General features: G+C 39.6%; 1 long non-coding RNA gene across 3 annotated transcripts in view; it reads right to left on the reverse strand.

Moving 5' to 3' along the window:
• Positions 1-23,185, reverse strand: part of LOC127489227 (uncharacterized) — a 246,948-nt gene that overhangs the window by 186,548 nt on the left and 37,215 nt on the right. Inside the window, exons 2-4 of one of the 3 annotated variants that reach the window (XR_011386954.1) lie at positions 15,670-15,748; positions 14,108-14,396; positions 13,416-13,551 (exon numbers count right to left, since the gene is read on the reverse strand). This is a non-coding gene — a long non-coding RNA (uncharacterized lncRNA). Of the gene's footprint in view, positions 1-5,197; positions 12,308-13,415; positions 14,397-15,669; positions 15,749-23,185 lie in introns of those variants that run through there. The other 2 variants (XR_007917161.2, XR_011386953.1) reach the window with 2 other exon arrangements.

Consider the following 23,185-nt stretch of genomic DNA (forward strand, 5'->3'; position numbering starts at 1 on the left):
TTCATTTGGGTGAATTCCCAGGAGTGGAATGGCTGGGTCATATGGTATATCTATTTTCAGCTTTCTGAGATATCCTCATACTATCTTCCACAATGGTGTGCTAGTTTACATTCTTACCAACAGTGTACTGGCGTACCTTTTTCCCCAAATCCTTGCCAGCATTTATTGTTTGTTGATTTCTGTATGAAAGCCATTCTAACTGGGGTGAAGTGAAACCTTAGCACCGTGGTTTTTACTTGCATTTCCCTGATGACTAATGATCTTGAGCAATTTTTCATGTGTCTGTTGGCCAATGAATTTCCACTCTTGAAAAACGCCTGTTCAAGTCCTTTTCCCATTCATTTCTTAACTGGACTTTTATTTTTGTTGTTGTTGTTGAGTTTCTTGAGCTCCCCATGAGTCACCTCATTAAGACAAAACAAAAAAAAAGTTCCTTTCTCCTGGGACTTTCCCAGGGAATGAGATCCTCAAGTCAAGAATAGAGTACAAACAGTAAAATATATTTTTCAATATGAATCACAATATCACACTGGTCTCTAAAAACTGATCTTTTATAGACATTTTGAAAATAGGGCGATAGGAGCCAAGTGTATCTCGAGTGCTTTTCAAGGGTTTGGAATTTATGTGAAATTTCTCTATTTTTTTAAATGTAAGAATTCAAACGTAAAACACTGTGTGGGCTGATACTATGAGAGCCAAACTAAACACACTGAGGCCAGATCCAAACAGCAGGCTGCCAGTTTGCTACCTCTGGATGAGAACCCAGAATAAGAACTTGTGTATTTCTGTTCTGCCATCACCTTTCTGCCACCCTCTTTTCTTCCAATAAACAGGTGAGTGTTGACAACATATGTGCTGATTCCTAAGCTGGTGAAGGCACATCAGTAGGATCATTTTCCTGTAAAGGGCTTTGTAACGAAAACAAAAAACAAAACAAAACAAAAAAATCTGAAGATCCTTTGGCTAGGGAAGCTCTTCTCTTCTTATTTAGTGTGGCCTATGCCCATTCTGAAGTGGGCAGGAAAGGAGCAACTGGATGAAGAAGGACAGAATTCTCCAGGCAAAATAAGATTGAGGCGATCTTTGTCCTCAGCGGCGGAAGCTTGGACAATTCCTCAAATTGCCTGAATCTCTCTATTTCGGTTTTTAGGTCATGCAGAAAGGGAGATTACTCTTCCTTCCAACATGAAATAAGAAGTATGCCTTCAGCTCAAGGAAGCTGCGATATTGTGATGAACAAATGTACATGCAGGAGCTGAATGATGCCAAGGATCTGTAATCCCAAAGGTACAGAGGCTCCCTGTGATTCCCTTGTCATCTACCAAGGAGCTCCCAATATTACAGCTGGTACCACTCATGCCCTCAGATTTGAAAAGAGAATTTGGAATTATAGCTTGAAGTGGGCACAAAACTCCAACTGCAAAATAATATCTCTTCCAGATATCCTAAATTTTAATTTGGCTTTCAACTCAAAGGGTGTGAGTGGGGGGACAAACAAGAAAATTCTAATAAAATTTCCAGCTAGATACCCGAAAAGTTACATGGAAAAGCAAAAGTCTTCCATAATTTGCACAGATGGTCTTTAGCATAATCAATATTGATTTTCCAGAAGGACCAACAGAGTAAATAGAAAGACAAATAAACGCCTATTAATAGGTTAAATTGATGTTTGTTAGCAGAAAGTTACACATGCCCTCTTGGTGTCAGAGGTAAATGTCAATGTGATTAAACATCTACAGAACACGCTATGAGATTATCAAAGTGGTATTAGCCATTATCTGGGCATTTACGAACTTTTGCAACTGGAATCCTTGCTACCTTTTGTGGAGTTTCATAAATGATAGGCTTGCTGCTGAGATGGGAGGTTTTTTGTTTGTTTGTTTGTTTGTTTTTCTGTATCCCTATTTTGTTTGTGGGGAGGTCTATGAGTACACATTCACCTTAATACTTCCCTTTATTACCAGGTGCACATTACCCCAAAGCACATGTAGTTTAGCACATAGGTTGTTTTACACTTTGCATACCTGTCAGACCTTTACATGAGACTGTCTTTAAAAAGCTCACAACCTAAGTATAGTTCCTATTTATGTTGTGGTTTCAGTAAATGAAAGGGCTATATTAATACTTCTGAAGTCTCTAATTCTAAAATGTATTTTTCCCTGGATCTTTTAGCCAGGTTTGCAATGGCCTCTGCCTTCATTTTTCATTTTCTCAGGCAAAGCATGCAGCAAGAAACACATGCCTGACCCTGGAGGGTGCTCAGAACAGAGTGACACAGTTCAAAGGCCAGGGTTTTGGGTAGGCCATTTTTAGCAAAGAGGGAAGCATTCTACCTTGTCAGGTGGGTCCGCCATCTTTTCAGCCTACAATCCTGGAATCATTTCATGAACAATATCTCTCTTCTCACATGTTTTTGTCTTGAGAAAATACTTCATGTCACTGACAGCTTATTACTTTCAGGTTTGCTTTATTGTTGCTATTTGTGTTATAATCTCTTGCCATCTTTGAGGATTAATATGTCTTGTTGAAATGTCATTAGTACCTAACTTGGTGAGAGAGGAAAGATTAAATGAATTAATAGGAAGGAAATATTAAAGGGTGAATTGGATAGACTACATAAGGATCTAGAAAGATCAACTGAGTAATTTTATTTATAATATGAGCTTTTTATTTTTTATTTAAACGGCTGAAAAATTTTAGGATCCTTTTTAAAAGTATTTATTTGAAAAGCAGAATGAGAGAGAGGGAGAGACAGGGAGAGAAAGAGAGGTCTTCTATCTATTGGTTCACTCAAAAATAAAAATCACCCATGTTTAATATGTCCAGGTCAACTACCTTCAGGCTGGAAAGCTGCTGAAGTTTTCTGAATGTTTTAAACTGTTTTTACACAACTATTGGATTACTATACTTCTGCACTGAAAATAAGAATGTAATTTTTAGCCCTTATTTTAAAGCAATGTTTACATTTTTTCTTATGTTAAAATTATTGAGATTACATGAAAGACTTTTGAGATCATCAAAATTTTTTCTTTTTGTTAGCACATCTCTCTGCTATACCTTGGAAGATGATTTCAAAATGAACACAAAATCACATCTATTCAATAAATAGTTTACAAGCTTTCCTTAAATAAATAAATAAATAAATGGCATTTAGCCTAGCAGTTAAGATGCCTGTTAAGGCACCTGTCACCCCACACTGTAGTACCTTGGTTCAATTCCCATGCCTGACCTCTGATTCCAGTTTACTGCTAAAATGAAGATCCTGGCACCAGTGATGGTGCAAGTAAGTGGATTCTTAATACCCTGTGGGAGACCTGAATTGAATTCTTAGCTCCCAACTTGGCCCAGAACCACATTGACTCTGGTCATTGCTGGCATTTGGGGAGTAAATTAGGAGATGGGTGCTCTCTCTCTCTTACACACACACTCTCTCAAATAAATTTTTAAAAATCAATAAAAAAAGTAATCATGCTAGTTACTTTGTATCTCCTGGATAAATACTGTTCCAAATTTCATTAATCAGATGTGTGAAATTCACATTCAATAGGATTATGAAAAGACTATTTTAGACTAAACAGGAATAACAAAAGAATCTTGGTATAATTCTAAAAACAAAGCACACATCAGAAACTTTCCAATGGAGGATGCTAAGTGTTAAAAAAAAGTAATTCTAATAATAAAGCTTATAGGAGAACATGCCACTTACGGGATGACAGAAACTGTACTGTTTCACATATTTTAGTCTTATTTAATCTTTAACTTCTACTTATTGACATATAATTGACGTGACATCAATCTACCCTTCATAGTATATAATCCAGTTCTTTCAGTATATTCACAATGTTGTACAATCACCTTCACAATCTAAACCCAGAACTTGATCATCACTCCAAATAGAAACCTCAGCACCTCACCCCAGTTAGAATGGCTTTCGTACAGAAATCAACAAACAGCAAATGCTGGCAAGGATGTGGGTAAGATACCCTAATCCACTGTTGGTGGAAATGGGAACTGGTAAAACCACTATGGAAGTCAGTGTGGAGATATCTCAGAAATCTGAATATCAACCTACCATATGACTCAGCCATCCCACTTCTGGTAATTTACCCAAGGGAAATGAAATCAGCAAATAAAAGAGTTATCTGCACCCCCATGCTCATTGCATCTCAATTTACAATAGCTAAGATATGGAATCATCCTAAATGCCCATCAACTGATGAATGGATAAATAAATTATGGGATATTTACTCTATAGAATACTACACAGAGATAAAAAATGAAATCTGGTCATTTGCAACAAAATGGGTTAATCCAGAAAATATCGTACTTAATGAAATAAGCCAGTCCCAAAGGGACAAATACCATATGTTCTCCCTGATCTGTGATAACTAATAGAGCACCTGAAAGGAAATCTGTAGTAGTGAAATTGACACTTTGAGAAGCAACCAAGCCCCTGTCTTGACTATCAAGGAAAAGTCTTTTTTTTTTCTTAATGGAGAATGGAACTGGGAATGGGAGAGGGAGGAGAAGGTGGGATGGGAGTGGGGGTAGGAGGGTGGTTAGGGTGAGAAGAATCACTATATTCCTTAAATTGTACTTACAAAATTTGTACTCATTAAATAAAAGGTTTCTTTGGGGAAAAAAATAGAAACTTCAGACTCATTAGCAGTAACTCCACATTTATCTCTCCCACTGGTCCCTGGTAACTACCAATTCCCTTATGATGCTATCAATGTGTCTAGTTTGGACATTCTGTGTAAAAGAATTCATCAAATATGTGATCTTTTGTGTCTGACTTTCTTCACTAGCACAATATTTTTGTTTCACCAATGTTCTGGTATACATTTGTCCTTCATTTCTTATGTCTGTGGCTTGGTTCTATTTCATTAGGTTGATATACTATATTTTATTTATGCATTCACGTCTTGATGGACAGCTGCATTTCTTCCACCTTTTGGCTATTGTGAATAATTCTGCTATGAACTTTGATGTACAAGTTTTTGTGTGGACAAGTATTTTGAATACTCTCGATATATTCCTAGGAGTATGATTGCAGAGTGATATGGAAACTCTATGTTTAACATTTAAAGGAACTACCAAACTTTTTTTTCCAAATGGCTGCACCATTTTATATACACATAGGCATTATATAAGGGTTTCAATTTCTCCACATCATTTTCAACACTCGCATTTTATAATTTCTCATTTAATTTTCAGACAATGCTATATTTAACACTTGATAATATATATACTATCATATATATTAATATGTAATTAATATATAATATATCAGGGCACTGAAATCCACATATATTAGGCATCCCACCCAAATGTCACAGTGCAATTAAGTGACTGGAGCCAAGATTCAAAATAAGAAAAAAACCTGACTTCAGCATTTGGATTAGACTTTTATACTGAAACTTTAAAGGAGGGGCAAACATTAAGCTGTAGCAGGTTTAGCTGTTGGCTATAACACCAGCATATTACATGAGTTCCAGTTTGAGACCTGGCCACTCCACTTCCAATCCAGGTTCAGGCTAATGTGCCTGAGAAAGCAGCAGAAGATGTCCTAAGTGGTTGGTGCCTGCGCCCATGTGGCAGACCTGGAAGAAGCTCTGGGCTTCTGGCCTCATCCTGGCATAGCCCTGGCTATTGTAACCATTTGAGTTGTGAACCAGTGGATGGAAATCTCTCTATCTCTCTCTTTCTGTCTCTCTCTCCTCCTTTCTCTCTGTAACGCTACCTTCCAAATAAATTAAATAAACAGACTTTATCTGTACAGTTCATTTATACCTTAGTGACCTGGATGAGGCAGTTGTTTATTCTAGACTGTCTAACTTAAAATTCTGGCATGGAAGAGACTAAACCTGGTTGTAGTCCTCAAGTTGTCCCCAAATTAACATCATGCGACCTCCCTACAGTTAATATGGGTTGTCCCCAAAAGATCCACATTCTGAAACTACATTCTTCAGTGGGGAGATGTTAAAAGGTACTGAAATCTCAGGCTGGCGCCACGGCTCACTAGGCTAATCCTCTGCCTGCAGCGCCGGCACCCCAGGTTCTAGTCCCGGTTGGGGCGCCGGATTCTGTCCCGGTTGCCCCTCTTCCAGTCCAGCTCTCTGCTGTGGCCCAGGAGTGCAGGGGAGGATGGCCCAAGTGCTTGGGCACTGCACCCACATGGGAGATCCTGGGAGATCAGGAGGAAGCACCTGGCTTCGGATCAGCACGGCTCCGTCCGTAGCAGCCATTTGGGGAGTGAACCAACGGAAGGAAGACCTTTCACTCTGTCTCTCTCTCTCACTGTCTAACTCTGCCTGTCAAAATAAATAAATAAATAAATAAATAAGAAAGGTAGTGAAATCTCTAAGCCTGGGACCTACTGGAGGTAATCAGAGCATGTTGTCTCTGCCCTCAACAGGGGATAATGTAGTTTTCTCAGCATCCCACATAGTTCCCTGAGAGCAGGGTGTTATAAAAAGAAGAAGCCTGGTCCCTGCATACCGCTGGCTATTTCACCATGTGGTCTCTCCCTTTCGCATATGGTCCCATCATGATGTCATCTACCATGTTGTAATGTAGCCAGAAGACCCTCACAAGGGCTGACCAGAAGCTGGTACCATGCTCTTGAATCTCCAGAACGTTGAGCAAAATAAACCTCTTTTCTTTATAAAGGATCTAACCCCAGGCATTTAATTACAGCAACAGAAAATGCACTAATACTTCAGTACGATTACTATTCATTTTCCCTTCAAATCATAGTTTTTGAATGGTCAAAGGCACATTTAAAAATGACATGTGAAGTATGAAAACCACACAATAATAAAACCCGTCTTTCTTGAATACATTCCCTGTTCTTCTTGCTAAGCCAAGTGCTTAATATATTTCATCTCATTAAATCTCAGCAACCTCATGAACAGACACTAGCATCATCCTCACGTACGTAAGGCTAATCTGAAGTGGAAAATATTTCAGTAATTATTTTCAAGATTATAAATGACAGAACTATGATTTGATATCTGTCTCCATATATCACTATTACTGCTGTCACCCATTTTTTTAAAATTCTCAATAATGATGGTAACATTATAAAATAGTGTCAGAATATGGACAAAGATGGGCTAGCCCAGAAATACATCAGGATTACTTATAGGTGTTGCAATTGTAGATTTTCTTTTAATTAGCTTTAAAATTGCTATTAAATTCATACACAAACAAAAGGCATGCCTTTTGAGCCAACTATTACATTCCTGGGGATAAAATCTAGAGAAACATGTGCATATGTGCATATTGATTCTCTCTCACACATATACTCTCTCTCTCTCTCACACACACACACTTTGTGATCCTTTGGTAGGTCCTTTCTTACAGTCTTCTCCTGACCAAAGATTTGAGTTCAGAGCGCTGAACATAGACTGATCATAGCATAACTAAGCATTAAATAGTTTTACTTGCTCATTGATCTGATCATTCATGTTGTAGTAGTTCTCATTACAATTTACATACAGAATCATAGGCTTTGTTTAATAAAGGTGATTATGAAACAGTTTTACTTCACACTGCTTAATAACTTGCTCTGGTCCAGTTAGAAAGAATATTGGCATGCAACAAGTTGGATAGATGAAGTTGTTTATTTACAGACAGGCATCAAGGGACAACAAATATCTAGGATCCATTCAAAGCACTGTAAGGTCCTCCAAAGCTAAGGAAGCTGCCTTAAGTGGACAGAGTTTAAACTTCCCATGAAGGACCTGGAAATGTAGCCTGTCTCAGGTTATACATACTGGAATCATATGTCTCATTGGTGCAGAACATTGATAGACATCCTATTCCAGTGTCAGCAGCAAGAGAGTAGGACAGAGCCCAGGCTGTTCTGGTCAGCTCTCCCTTATCTCAGCGTGTTGCATTCCCAACACATTTTATAAATACTCTTGAGAACTACAAGTAAGAAATGGGGGGGAGAACTAGATCAGTCCAAGGCCACCCAGAAAAGCATCCTACACTTGTAATACATTCGTGGTGTTTGAAATCAAGCAGTGATATTTCTTTCCCAGGAAACTAAGCTGACACCGTATGCTCCATAGTATCAATGATATGCTGCAAGGCAGAGCAGAACAAGCAACAGTGCAGGGGAAAAGCTTGGGTTTTAGAATCATTTGTTAAAATTAAGATAATACCTTCAGAATATTATTGTGAATGCAAAAATATGCACACTATTTAGCACTATGGCTGGTGAATGCTAAGTTCTTAGAAAAGGTTATTGCTGTAACTGCCACTACAGTTACCTTGCACTTTAATAGTACTCATAAAATGTTTATCTCCCTTCCTATGCTTTCCTACTAATGACAGCTCCTCCTTACAGCCAGATACCAGGATATCGCCTACTCTCTATTGTAAGGATTTTATTTTAAATAGATCCAATGTCCACAAGCTGTTCTATCCTCCAGTCAGCCCTAGAATTTATCCCGATGGTTAATAAAAAGCATTCCAGACCCAGATACTCACTTAGTAAGCTGTTAGTGGCACTGTTTTCTAGCAGACAAAAGACCACTCCTACCAGCTCTGTCCAGAACCCAGCCCAGCCTCACCATCATTTGTTTCAAAGCATTTACTTGATTCACAACATACATTAAAGAACCAAATAGATCCCTTGGGTACAAAGATAGCGATTGTCCCTGGCATGCTTCTCCCTGAACCAGCTGCTCTTTAGACTCCACAAACCCTAGAATGCCAAAACACTGCTCCTGACACATCACACCTGCTTCCAGGGCAAGTCACGCCCTGCACCAGCCAGGCTGCAGCTCCAGGCCTCATTTCACGATTCCACGGTGCCCAAATGAACTCTTGCTGCTTGACTAGCTTTTATGGATGTAGCAAAGTCCATTTGGTCTTGTTTTAATAACATCCCAATAAAAGAGCTGGGAAATTAGATGCTGGGAATGACATTTAAATCCTCCATTTCCCTTTGCTGCAATAATAGCCTTCTTGATAATAAAGTAGATAAATTTTATTAAATTATATGAAGTTTTTCCATTTGAAAGCAATTAAAAAATGCTTTCAGTTCAGAATTACAAAACTATTCACTTCAGATTTGAGGCTGACATTTTTATTGGTAATCTGAGTTATAACATGCTCAACTCTATGCCCATTCATTGGCCCCTGATACTTCTGCCAACTTTTTATGGTTTTATGTGAAAGTACAGTATTTAAGCCTCCTCTAAATTCATGAGCTGCCCCTGCTTCTGAAAAAGGCTCTCTCAGTGTCTCAGCAACGCACAACCAAGGCTGATGTTTATTTAAAAACATCTGCTCCCTCCTTTGTGGTATAACATACCAAAGTAGCCTGACGTTTTAAATACTTTTGCTTTACACTTCGTGTCAAACAACGAGAGAACGTAACTACTTTTGTGATGAAAAACTGTGCAGGGCAATTACAAGATGATACAGTAAGTGGACTAAATGGTACCCAAAGTAATCAAAGCAAAACACTGGGATTAGCCTGAATGCTGCAAAAGCCCACTTGATGGAGACTTCTAGCTCCCCGAATATCTTCCTGATTATGCTTTGCATCTCAGTGCTTCCTAATTGATAATGAAAATAGTCCTCTGTTATTTAATTCTGTAGATAAGAGAGTGAATTTTATTTTATTTTTTCAGTTTTGACAAATCAAGACAACAAAAAAGCATACTATCTCCACAGCTGGCCGCCTAGAGTGGCTGAGTTCTGTTAGTTTCCACTGACCCTTGATTGAAACCATTTTCATAGCCTTTTTTACCAGAACATTATATTCAGTGTACAAGTGAATCGATGGTGTGAGAGTAGTTTTGTTTTTGTTTGTCTTGTTTTGTTTTAATTTACTTAAGTGCATAGGAATCACTTAACCACCAGAATGTTGCCCAGGAGAGACTGTGTCAACCTCTGTAACAATAGGATGGCTCTTTCTAGAAAAACAGGTGCCTGAAAAGTTTCTATCGGTGAACAAACACACTTTCTTTCTTTTTTTAAGATTTATTTATTTATTTGAAAGTCAGAGTTACACAGAGAGAGAAGAGGCAGAGAGAGAGAGAGGTCTTCCATCTGATGGTTCATTCCCCAGTTGGCTGCAACAGCTAGAGCTGTGCTGATCTGAAGCCAGGAGCCAGGAGCCTCCTCTGGGTCTATCATGTGGGTGCAGGGGCCCAAGCACTTGGGCCATCTTCTACTGCTATCCCAGGCCATAGCAGAGAGATGGATCAGAAGTGGAGCAGCTGGGACCCGAACTGGTGCCCATATAGGACGCTGGTACTTCAGGCTAGGGCGTTGACCCACTGCACCACAGCTCTGGCCCCCAAACACACTTTCAACACCCACTCACATGCATACATGTCCATTTAAAAAAATGTTTTCTACTATAGATTGGGCAAAAGTAAACCTCAGTTTAGCCTCTATTGAAAACAGATTGCAAATACCTTTAATCAAGAGACACCCAGGTGAATGGGCATGCTCTCTGAAGCAATGAAGACATTCAGAGGCAGTAAGTCAAAGATGGCCAAATTTCCTAAGCAGCGATTTGACAGTCACACCACACCCAATGTAGAAGGGAGCACAGTTTGATTTCTTAAGCAGGTGGGAAAATAATTTCTCAGTTTTGTTGAGAATCTATTCCGCAGCCACTGAAGCAGAGGACACTGCTAGGAGGAAGCCTTAGACATCACCACAGCAAGGGGCATTGTCATGCCCTTGCCAGTCTGGCAGGGGTTACTAACCACAGGTTACTACAACGGCTCACAATTATGTCAAATGAATTCTCTCAGAGTAGAGGGTCTTAGGATGGGAAATGTTATTTGTGACCTTTTAATACTGTGGCTCACTTAGAGTCATAAATCTCCTTCTCTGATCACACCAGCCTACCTTGTGAGCACACAGGCCTCTGACTGCCCTCTTTATTAGCTTTGTAAATGGGGTGATGTGTGAGCCTCTGTCATGGTGCTGACTTTGTTACAAAGTGTAAAGGGAACTCCCACCCACCCGTGGGCCAGGAGGCGCCCTAATGCCAAAATACATCTGTTTTATGGACATTCGGCAGGAATACTTTAGCCAAAGCCAAAAACACAATTATAAATCTCTACCTGCTGCCACTCTCCACTGGACTTTTCCTTCAATTAAATGACATGACAGAGCATCCCCCAGCATGAAATCAGAAACAAAAACAGAAAAGGAACAAAAAAAATCTTACTGACCTACATCTCACTCTAGCTACCTCCATATTTCTGTGTTGCTCTTTATAGCAAAACCCTAAAAAAGAAATAGCCTTCATTATGGTCTTCATTTCCTCTCTCATATTTCCCTTCAATCACTTCAATCATGCTGTTGTCTCTACAATCATTCAAAACAGCCACCAACAAACTTATTGTAGACAATTTCCTTTTTTTAAAGATTTATTTTATTTATTTGAATGACAGAGTTACAGCGAGAGGTAGAGACAGAGAGAGGTCTTCCTTCCGCTGGTTCATTTCCCAGACGGCCACAATGGCCGGAGCTGTGCAGATCTAAAGCCAGGAGCTGGGAGCTTCCTCTAGGACTCCCAGTGGGTGCAGGGGCCCAAGCACTTGGGCCATCTTCTACTGCTTTCCCATGCCATAGAAGAGAGCTGGATTGGAAGAGGAGCAGCCAGGACTAGAAGTGGCGCCCATGTGGGATGCCAGCGCTTCAGGCCAGGGCTTTAACCTCCTCACCACAGCGCCAGCTCCAATAATTTCCTTTTTAAATCTTTAACATTTATTTAATGTATTTGAAAGGCAGAGAGAGAGAGAGAATATGAATCTCTCATCCACCAGCCCATTCCCAAATACCTGCAACAGCTGGTGCTGGGCCAAACTAAAGTCAAACTAAAGTCAAGTGAACTCAATCTGGATCTCCCATGGAGGTGGCAGGAACTCAAGGCCTTGAGCCATCACCTGCTGCCTCCCAGGGTGTGCATCAGTAGGAGGCTGGGATGGAGAGCACAGTGAGGACTAGTCTCAAGTACTTCAATTCAATATAGGGTGCAGGGGTCTCAAGTGGTCACTTAACTCTCTGTGCCAAATACTCACCCCTCCCATTTTCCTTTGTTTATCCCTCCTTAGACCCTCCAACTTCTAAACACTGAAGCATCGAAGTGCAGTTTTAAGACCTTACCTCTTATCTATCATTCTCTCTCTCTAGGTGATCCCATCCAGATCTAAAATCTAAAATCTCAGCGACACTCTTTGTGTTGTTAACTTCCAATGTATATCTTCAGTCCAGATGGCACTGAGAGCCAACGCCCCAAAGGCCTCCTCCGCACTCTCACCTGGGGAGTCCAAGGGCAATATCAGACTCAATCTGTCCCCATCTAGAAGTGGCAATTCCATTCTGGCATGCCAATGCCAGATAGTTCCTTACCCCCATAAAATTAAGGTTATCCTTCACTCCTCTTTTGGTTTCATGACTCAAGTTCAGTTTCTCAGTGAATTAGCTGGACTCTTTCATCAAAGTATTTCTAGAATCTACTGCCTTTTCCAATGCTACTTCAGGCAATCATCATGTCTCAGGTTATTCCTAAAGCCTCCTCATTGAACTTCCAGCCTGTACTTGATCCCTAATGTATATTCTTCACAAACTGATGAAAAAGACCCTTAAGAGAAGCAATTAAACTACATTTAAAATAATCATACAATAAAACAGACTCTTGGTACCCACTGTCATGATCCTGATACCCCTATAACGAAAATGTTCCAATAGCTCCCTAAAGTCCTCATCTGGTTCTCCAAGTCCTCTGTGATGTGGACACCAATTACTTCACTGCTCAGCTTCCTCTCTCCACCTGTTCTACTCTGATCTGGCACACTGAGTGCCTTGCTCTTTCCAAAACTCAACAATCAGACTCTCATCCTTTTCATTTCTCTGCCTACAACGCTCATCTACTGAAATACAGAAACATGCACTTCCTCTTGGGTATCTCAAATAACATGCTATCAGAAAATTGTTACCTAACCATCCTATCTAAGGAAGAACTCCCAGCTCTCTGTGCTCTGTACTCCACTGGACTTCCCTTCCTTATCACATTACCTGGACCACCATTTACATAACCTGTTTACCTGTGTACCATTCTCCCCTTCCCCATATGCATGCCTAATGAGGGATAAATTTATCATGCATTGCCCTATCCCATTGTCTAAAATAGTATGATCCACATAGTATATAGTAGTATTCAAGTGTATTATAGTAGTATTCAAATACATATTTATATATTTTCAAATATATATTTGATATATTTATATTAAATACTACATTAATATATTTATTTATATATTTATATATTATACTGATAATTATATTTATATATTTCTATTAAATGTATATTTTGAATACTATATATATCTATATATATATGAGCTCATAACTCATTCATTCCTTACCCAGTAAAATATGGAATCAGCAGACACTAGACAAGCAGTAACTTTCAGGTCACTTTATGGTAGCTTTCATTTTGCAAAGTTAAAAGTTATTTTCTCAGAGGAGAAAAAAGTTATCTGAGCAGGCAAGCTACAGCACCTATGACAAAAATAAGGAAAACTTAGGAGTGCAGGGAACAGTAGTTTATACATTTGTTTGATAAACAAACTGGGTGAGAAAACAAGTTTGCAAAAAGTAAACAACTACCATATATGATGGACGTCATTTTCCAATGTAGGAAATCTATTTTAGAAAAATCATCTTCCTTTTAAATAAGATGTATGGTTCAGATTCTCCCCTGAGTGGTACCAGATACCACCTCCACCCACAAACCTGGGGAAGGCTCTATCCAAGCCAGTTTAAGCTTTAGAAGCAGCCTATTGGGACATGAGTATCTTCTTGAAGGCACTAAGTCTTCAATACTCCCACTTATGAACATATTAACACATCTAATTCCTAACATCTTTCTTTATATATTAAAGCATTCTCTTCTACACTGATGTTCTACTCCTGATCCTGATGCTGCAGAACTGCAACATAGACTCAATACCGTTTGTGAGTGGTACTTTCGGTACTCTCACATAAAGGGAAGCAAGATGGGACCATGTCAAGAGCAGATTTTAAAAGCAAGGTCAAGGCTGGCACCACAGCTCACTTGGCTAATCCTCCACCTGTGGCGCCGGCACCCTGGGTTCTAATCCCAGTTGGGGCGCGGGATTCTGTCCCGGCTGCTCCTCTTCCAGGCCAGCTCTCTGCTGTGGCCTGGAAAGGCAGTGGAGGATGGCCCAAGTGCTTGGGCCCTGCACCCACATGAGAGACCAGGAGGAAGCCCCTGGCTCCTGGCTTCAGATCAGCGCAGCTTGCCGGCTGTAGAGGCCATTTGGGGGGTGAACCAACGGAAGGAAGATCTTGCTCTCTGTCTCTCTCTCACCGTCTAACTCTGCCTGTCAAAAAAAAAAAAAAAAAAAAAGGCAAGGTCAAAACATTCAAGGTCTACTAAAATCATAAAAGTACTTTCTCAAAGTCTAACCATTTTTTAATGCCCCAAGGTTTGGCTTTAAACAATCTTGAATTCAAACCATGAATCTGGAAGCTCTTCACAATAAGACCTTATTCAATATTCTTAGCTCTTTTTAATTTTTTGTTTATATAAAGGGAACAAATTTCATGTATGTCACATACAGTCTTAACTACAATGATACATTTCACCCTTCCCTCCCTCCTTCATTGCCACGCTCCCTCCTCCTTCCTTCTATTAATTTTTAAAATGGCTGGGCCAGCACAGTGGCTTAGCAGGTAAAGCCGCTGCCTGCAGTACCGGCATCCCATATTGGCACCAGTTGGGGAACTGGCTGTTTCACTTCCGATCCAGCTCCCTGATGATAGCCTGGGAAAGCAGTGGAAGATGGCCCAAGTCCTTTGGCCCCTGCATCTGCATGGGAGACCTGGAAGAAGCTTCAGGTTCCTGGCTTTGAATCAGACCAATTCCAGCCGTTGCGGCCATTTGGGGAATGATCTGATGAAAATTCTCTCTCTCTTTCTCTCTCTCTCTCTCCCTCTCCCTCTCTCTCTAACTCTACCTTTCAAATAAATAAAAAATAAATCTTTTTTTAAAAATACTTATTTCCTAACTTACAGTTGATTTGTTTATTTATTTTTATTTGAAAAGCAGGGTGACAGAGAGAGGGCAGAGAGAGAGAGAGGGAGAGAAAGAGAGAGGGAGAGAGGGACAGAGGGAGAGGGGGAGAGAGAGAGAGAGAGAGAGAATCTTTCATCTGCTAGTGCACTCTCCAAATGCCCCTAACAGCTAGGGGTGGACAAGGCAATTCCATCTATGTATACCATGTGGGCAACAGGGATTTAAGCACTCGATTTTCCATGTGCTGCCTCCAATAATGTGCATTAGCAGGGAGCTGGATCCAAAGTGAAGGCAGAAGGTGATTCCAGGACTCTGAGATGAGATGCCAGTGCCCCAAGCTGCAGCTTAACCTACTGTACCACAATGCTCACCCCCCCGCCACACACACACTGTGGTTTTTAAATAAATGGCAATCAAATTAACTCTGAAAATTGTTATATGTACGAATAAAAAAAAACTTTCCTGTAGAAGTTTTAGTCTTATAGTTGAAACACAACTGTGGATTTTGGACAAATTCAGACTACTTTTTATCATATTTGTGGTCAATAAAAAGAAATAACTGCAATTTTAGCTTTTACCTTCTCATGAACGTGTTTACAAACTAGAACCATTTATCAGGTAGCTTCTGCTCATATGACCAACACAGCAAGGAGGCATCTGTTTAAAAAAAAATGACAGGCTTGAGTACATACTATTTACTATGCCCTTTGATAAGCAGGCCATCAATTAGTATTTTGATAATGGGAAAAAAACATAAAAGTGTTATCATCTTTTAAGTAATTTAAGGCTTATGAAGGACTTTCACATCTTGCTAATCCACTTCAAAGATTTTATGGTAGGCTTTATGAAATGTCTCTTGATTAGGTTGACTCAAAAGAAAAAAGATGTTCCTAGATGTGGTTTATACAGCTCTCCAACAGTCATTTTAAAGCTGAAATGCCTTAGAAGGAAAACAACATGTGATGTTTAAAAACATGATCAGAACAAAACAGTTGTTCTTTATAATAATCCTACCTGAAAATTACAAGGGAAGGTCAAGTGAAAATCAATAAATCAATTCACTGACCCAGGTCTAAGAGGCACTTGAATCACACTCTTAAATTACATGAACAATATTTATTCTCCAAACTTAACTGAATAAGCGTATATGCTTCCAGGCCTTCCAAAGGATATGAATTGGATTCTTAAGGATATCCAAGATAATTTGACCTCAGCATATTGAGAAAGAAAATTAGCTCAAATGTCCACCATGTTTGGTTTCTGCCCTCAGAAAGGCACGTGCTACACTCAGTGGGAACTGTGTGGATGTGAAGGGAGAATTGGCCTGGAATAGTTACACTTTTATAATCTTGAGCACACTATTTCATTAAATGTTTGGTTTCTTCTAACAACTACAAATGGCCAGAAAATTTCACTTCATTTTGTTTTAATTTTGCTGAATGGATAGGTGCCAAGTACATAGTTTTCATGATCTACTAAAAGTGTCATTACTTAGGATGGCCCAGGTGCTTGGGCGCATGCACCTGCATGGGAGACCAGGAGGAAGCACCTGGCTCCTGGCTTCGGATCACTGCAGTGCCAGCCGTAGCATCCATTTAGGGAGTGAACCAACGGAAGGAAGACCTTTCTCTCTCTCTCTCTCTCTCTCTCTCTCTCTCTCACTGTCTAACTCTGTCAAATAAAAAAAAATTTTTTTAAAGTTTCCTTACTTTTTTAGTAAGTTAGTCCAAACAGCAGAAAACATGATTTAAAAAAGTAAGCCATGACTAAATTGGATATTGATCATTTACCAGAAAGATTACCTTTCCTATCTTTTATTTTCATATGTAGAGATTTTACTATTAACTAGATACTAAAGTGATTTATCTACCTTGGTAACAAGCCAGACAGAAATATTTAAATTCTACTCTTGGAAGTAAGAATTATCTAATCATTCACAAGCTCTTATAATAAAACATCTATCATGAGCCATTAATCCATTAGGACTTATTTTCCATCCCATCCTTTCACTAGCACCTTACTTTGAACATAGTCAAGTTTGGCTGAAATCTTTCCTTTTATCATATATCATAGCTAAAGCATGGGATGCACCAGAGTTGGATTCCAAAAACCCTGCACTCTGCTTGAACTTGGCACACAGAGACTCAACTGGTGATTCCAGGACTAAGACTCATCCAGGCTCAAAGCCTGAGGATGCACTTTGATCCTGAGATACTACAATGTTGGGAATAGAGGATTGCAGAAGAAAAATATCTCATCACAACATTATCTCACAGAGGTTTAAAAGTGATCTTTAAATTCACAGGGTTCTCTTCTGGTGGTCTTCAGTTCATGGGTAAAATAGCTGCCTTGCACTAGTATGGCACTCTCACCCCAACACTTCCACTTTCTACTTTGCACTGTTAAGACCTGGGAACCTTCTCTGGATAGACCTACCCTACTGACGCCAGTGTTGTGACAGTAGGTTAAGACACAGACTGTGATGCCAGCATTTCCTTATCAGATTGCTGGTTCCACTCCTAGTTGTTTCTCTTTCAATCCAGCTTCTTGCTAATGTATCTCAGGGAAGATGGCCAAAGTGCTTGGGCCCTACCACACATATAGTAGAGCAAGATAATGCTGGCTGCTCCTGACTTTGACCTGTGTCAGACTGGCTGTTGTGCCCACTTGGATAGTGGACCAGCAAATGGAAGATATTCTCTCTCTCTCTCTCTCTCTCTCTCTCTCTCTCTCTCTCTCCTCTCCTCTCCTCTCCCACTTCCACCAATCACTCCACCTTTAAAATAAAGAAATAAAACGAATCTTTAAAATAACAAAATCTACCTTGTTGTATGCAAAGCCCCTGTTTTTTTTGGGAATAAAGGACACATATCTGCAGTTTCCTATTTAATAATAAACTACATTTACTCAGAGATGACATATATTGAAAGAATAGCATGTAAATACAAATTGGAATCAAATCTGACTTTTGATGGCCCAAAAAAGTAGTCAGTCTTGCAAGAGGCAAGTAAAAGATGCTGCACTAAAATAAAAAGATTGGGGTGGCACTATGGTGCAGCAGGTTAAAGCCCTGGCCTACAGTGCCAGCATCCCATATGGGTGCCAGTTCAAGTCCCAGTTAATCCACTTCCAATCCAGCCCCTTGCTAATGTGCCTGTGAAAGCAGCGGAGGACGGCCCAAGTCCTTGCTACCCTGCACCCACGTGGGAGTCTGGAAGAAGCTTCTGGCTCCTGGCTTCAGATTGGCTCCACTCCAGCCATTGCAGCCATTTGGGGAGTGAACCAACGGATGGAAGACCTCTCTTTCTCTGACTCTACTTCTCTCTTTAACTCTGTCTTCCAATAAATAAAATAAACTTTTAAAAAAGGAAATAGATTTGTTTTTTCAAGCAAACCTACTATCATTTAACAAAATTGTTACTTCTGAGACTCACTCAGGTAATGTTATGATGCTGGAGCTTGTGTTCAAGAGAATATTTAAGCCACAATCTGCTTGCAAAGTCATTCTTGAGCCTACACCAATGGTATGCACTGTTGCTAAAGCTCACATTATTTTTTATAATATTTATTTATTCATTTTGAAAGAGAGTTACAGAGAAGAAGATTGAGAGAGAGAGAGAGAGAGAGAGAGAGAGAGAGAAACTTCCATCTGTTGGTTTCCTCCTCAGATGGCTACAATGACCAGCACTGGGCCAGGCTGAAGCCAGGAGTTTCATCCAGATCTGCCATGGGGGTGCAGGTGCCCAAGCAATTGGGGCATCTTCTGCTGCTTTTCTCAGGCCATTAGTAGGGATCTGGATTGGAAGTAGAGCAGCCAGACCTCAAACCCAAGCCCATATTAGAATGCCAGCATTGCAGGCAGCAGCTTTACTGGCTATGCAAAAATGCTGACCCCAAAGCTCAAATTATTCAAAGACGATAAGAGACCTGCCTCCAGAAGGATGCTAACCACAAGTGTTACAAAGAAGAAATAAGTGCAGAAGACAACTCAGAAGCAGAGAGGAATGAATGAATGGATGGATGGATGGATAGAGAGAGATAGAGAGATAGATAGATTGATCTCCAAGTGACTTTTATGGAGAATCAATGTTTTAATAGGTGTCACATGCAATAATTGGAACTTTCTAGCAGATACAATAGATTAGTGTTTTCTTAAAATTTTCTATTTAGAAGACACCCTTTAATTTTTTCATTTTCTTTTTAAAATTTATTCATTTTTATTTTTTTCAATTATTTGAAAGGGAGAGGGTAAAAGAGGAGGAGAGTGCTCCCATGTGCTAGTGCAGTAACAAAATGAATGAAACAGCCAAGGAGCTGAAGCTAGGAGCTCTATACAGGTCTCCTTCATTGGTGGCAGGACCCAACAACTTGAGTCCAACTATGTGAGTCACCACAAGCTACCTCCCATGCTCTGCAAAGCAGGAATATGGGATAGAGAGTGAGAACTGAGAACTGAGCACAGGCGTGGGACGGATGTCCTGACCCTTGTCTTAACTGCTGGGCCAGACTCCCACTATGTTTAAAACCATTTAATTGACAAATGATAACTTGTCCATAGTGAAGTAAAATGGTGATTGTGAAATAGATTTCACTGCTTACTTCTCTGCGAACAGAGCTCAACCACAATGGATCTGTTCATCCATAGTCACCTCTTGTTAACCATTTCATTGGTATCATCACATGCCATCAGATTTGAGCTGTAACACCAACTGTTACTTAGCTGCAAGGTTGTAATAAGAAACTACCCTGACGACATGTTTTATTTTAATTTAACCAGATTGCTTGTCACTTGTCAGTCAACTAAATTACTGTCAGTAAAATTCCAGATCCCTTCAAATTAACAAAGATTGTTCAAACAGAATAAGAGCACTGACCCAGTGTCAGTTAGGGCTCAAGTGATGATGACAGACAGCCAGACTGACTACCAGACTCTTCTATATCCTCCCAGACACAACGCACTGCCACTCAAGCATTAGAAATTTGTCAGTAGGCTTCTGGCTTGTCTCAAAAGAAATCACTGGACTTCCCAGGAGGAATAATTCAACTAATGGGGAAGAGAAAGGGAGCTTGATCTTTGAGAAATGTAAAACCTTACTGTCAGTCGCAAAGGTGCCGTCAAGATAACAACCAGGAGTCAAGAGATGGGAGCATCACAATGGTGCTCTCCAGTCCCTGTGGGCCAAAATGGATCCAGGAAAAAACTTCAGCCTGCATATATGCACAATCAGCCTCAAAGAGGGAGGCTGAAACTCAAGAGGAAAAGAATGTGTACCAGATGGATTAATTAATGTGTTGCTTAGTTTGAAAAAATAAAAATAACATGTTTCATCTACACCACCAAAAATATCCATCATTAAACTGATGATGAAACTGTCACTTGCTATCTTATATTGGATAATTTATTATTAAATTATGAAAGTCTATTGGCTACTTTTCAAGAAATTATTTAAGCTTTTTCTCTCATTATTTCCTTTAAACCTCCTAACAGCACTATATGATAGGAATATGAACTTCATATTATAAGTAAGAAAACAGACTCAGAGATGAAAGTCAGTTTTACTGCTCATCTGTTAATAACTATGACAGAAAGCTATTCTGGGACCACTCCTCAATGACCAAACTACATGAACAAATATGCCCAAATTTTTCATTATGGAAAAATGGCAGGAGGAAGCCATTATCTATAATAACCTTGAATGTAAATGGAATGAAATCTCCAAATAAAAGATACTGACTAGCTGAATGGATTAAAAACAAGACCCATTTGTTTGATGCCTACAAGAAACATACCTCATCAACAGATACACACAGATTGAAAGTGAAAAATTGAAAAATATATTCCATGCTTATGGAAATAAAAAATGAGCATGAGTAGCCATCCTAACATCAGAAAAAATAAACTTTCAGATAAAAACTGTTAAAAGAGACAAATATGGGTATTATGTAATGATTAAGGGATCAATACAACAGGAAGCTATGACTATAGTAAATGTATATACGCCTGATTCTGGGGTAACTGGATATTTAAAACAAGTATTAATAGATCTAAAAGGAAACATAGGGTCCATACAATAACAATGAGGGACATCAACACCCTGCTTTCATCAATGGACAGATAAACTAGACAAAATTCAACAAACAACAGAGTTAATATACACTATGGACCAAATGAGCCTAAATGATATCTAAAAAATATTTCATTCCACAGCTACAGAATACACATTGTTTTTATCAGAACATAGAACTTTCTCTAGGATAGACCATATCCTAGGCCATAAAACAAGTCTCAAAAATTTTTTTTTGAAAAATAAAATTGGTCAGTGCCATGGCTCACTTGGATAATCCTCTGCCTGTGGCACTGGCACCCCAGGTTCTAGTCCCAATTGGGGCGCTGGATTCTGTCCCAGTTGATCTTTTTCCAGTCCAGCTCTCTGCTGTGGCTTGGGAGGGCAGTGGAGGATGCCCAAGTGCTTGAGCCCTGCACTCACATGGGAGACCAGGAGGAAGCACCTGGCTCCTGGCTACGGATTGGCGCAGTGTGCCAGCTGCAGCGTGCTGCCCATGGTGGCCATTTTGGGGGTGAACCAAGGGAAGGAAGACCTTTCTCTCTCTCTCTCTCTCACTGTCTAACGCTGCCTGTCAAAAAAAAAAAAAAAGCTAACATTGTAAAAATGAAGCTGGATATTACAAATACTCTAGAAAACATTCTAACTCATGGAAACTGAACAACATGATTAATGAACACTGGGTCATAAAGCAAATTACAGAGAAATCAAAAAATCAGAGAAAAGAAGATGGCAACACAACATATCAAAACTTATTGGATACAGAAAAATCAGTGTTAACAATAAAATTTATATTAATTAGTGCTTGCATCAAGAAACTATAAATACATCAAAAAATGATATAATAATGTATTTCAAGAATCTAAAAAGACAAGAAAAACCATATGCAAAATTAATTAGAGAAAGAAATGACTAAAATTATAGAAGAAATAAACAAGACTAAAGCCAAAAATTTGATAGAAATTATCATTGAAATAAAGAGCCAGTTTTTTAAAAAATAAACAAAACTGGACGGCACTGCAGCTCACTAGGCTAATCCTCCGCCTTGCGGCGCTGGCACACCAGGTTCTAGTCCGGGTCGAGGGCCAGATTCTGTCCTGGTTGCCCCTCTTCCAGGCCAGCTCTCTGCTGTGGCCAGGGAGTGCAGTGGAGGATGGCCCAAGTCCTAGGGCCCTGCACCCCATGGGAGACCAGGAGAAGTACATGGCTGCTGCCATCGGATCAGCACAGTGCGCCGGCCGCAGTGCGCTGGCTGAGGTGGCCATTGGAGGGTGAACCAACGGCAAAGGAAGACCTTTCTCTCTGTCTCTCTCTCTCACTGTCCACTCTGCCTGTCAAAAAATAAAAAAAAAATTAAAAAAAAAGAAAGAGAAACACACACCAATATCAATGATGAGCACAGATGCAAAATTCTTCAACAAAATACTACCTAATCTAATCTAACAACACATCAGAAAGATCATTCCCCTAGACCAAGCAGGATTTATCCCTGGTATGAAGGGATGGTTCAACATATGCAAATCAATGTGATATACCACAGTAACAAATTGAAGAATAAAAACCATATATTATCTCAGTAGATGCAGAAAAAACACTTGATAAAATACAACATCCTTTCATAATAAAAACTTTAAATAAATTGAGTATTGAAAGTTATACCTGAATACAATCAAGGCAATATATGACAAACTCACAGCTATCATTATATTGAATGAGGAAAAGCTGGAAGCATTTCCATTTAAATCTGTTACCAGACAAGGATGCCTATTCTCACCATCGTTATTCAATCTAGTTCTGGAAGTTTTAGTCAGAGCTATTACACACACACACACACACACACACACACAAGAAATAAAAGGGATTCAAATAGGAAAGGAGGAAGTCAAATTATTCCTGTTTGCAGATGGTATGATCCTATACATAGGAGAACCAAAAGACTCCACTAAGCATGTTGGAACTCATAAGAGAATTTATTAAAGTTACAGTATATAAAGTCAACACACAAAAATCAACATCCTTTGTGTATTCC

Source organism: Oryctolagus cuniculus, chromosome 2 (genome assembly GCF_964237555.1).
Source record: "Oryctolagus cuniculus chromosome 2, mOryCun1.1, whole genome shotgun sequence".
NCBI classification, from domain to species: Eukaryota; Metazoa; Chordata; class Mammalia; order Lagomorpha; family Leporidae; genus Oryctolagus; species Oryctolagus cuniculus.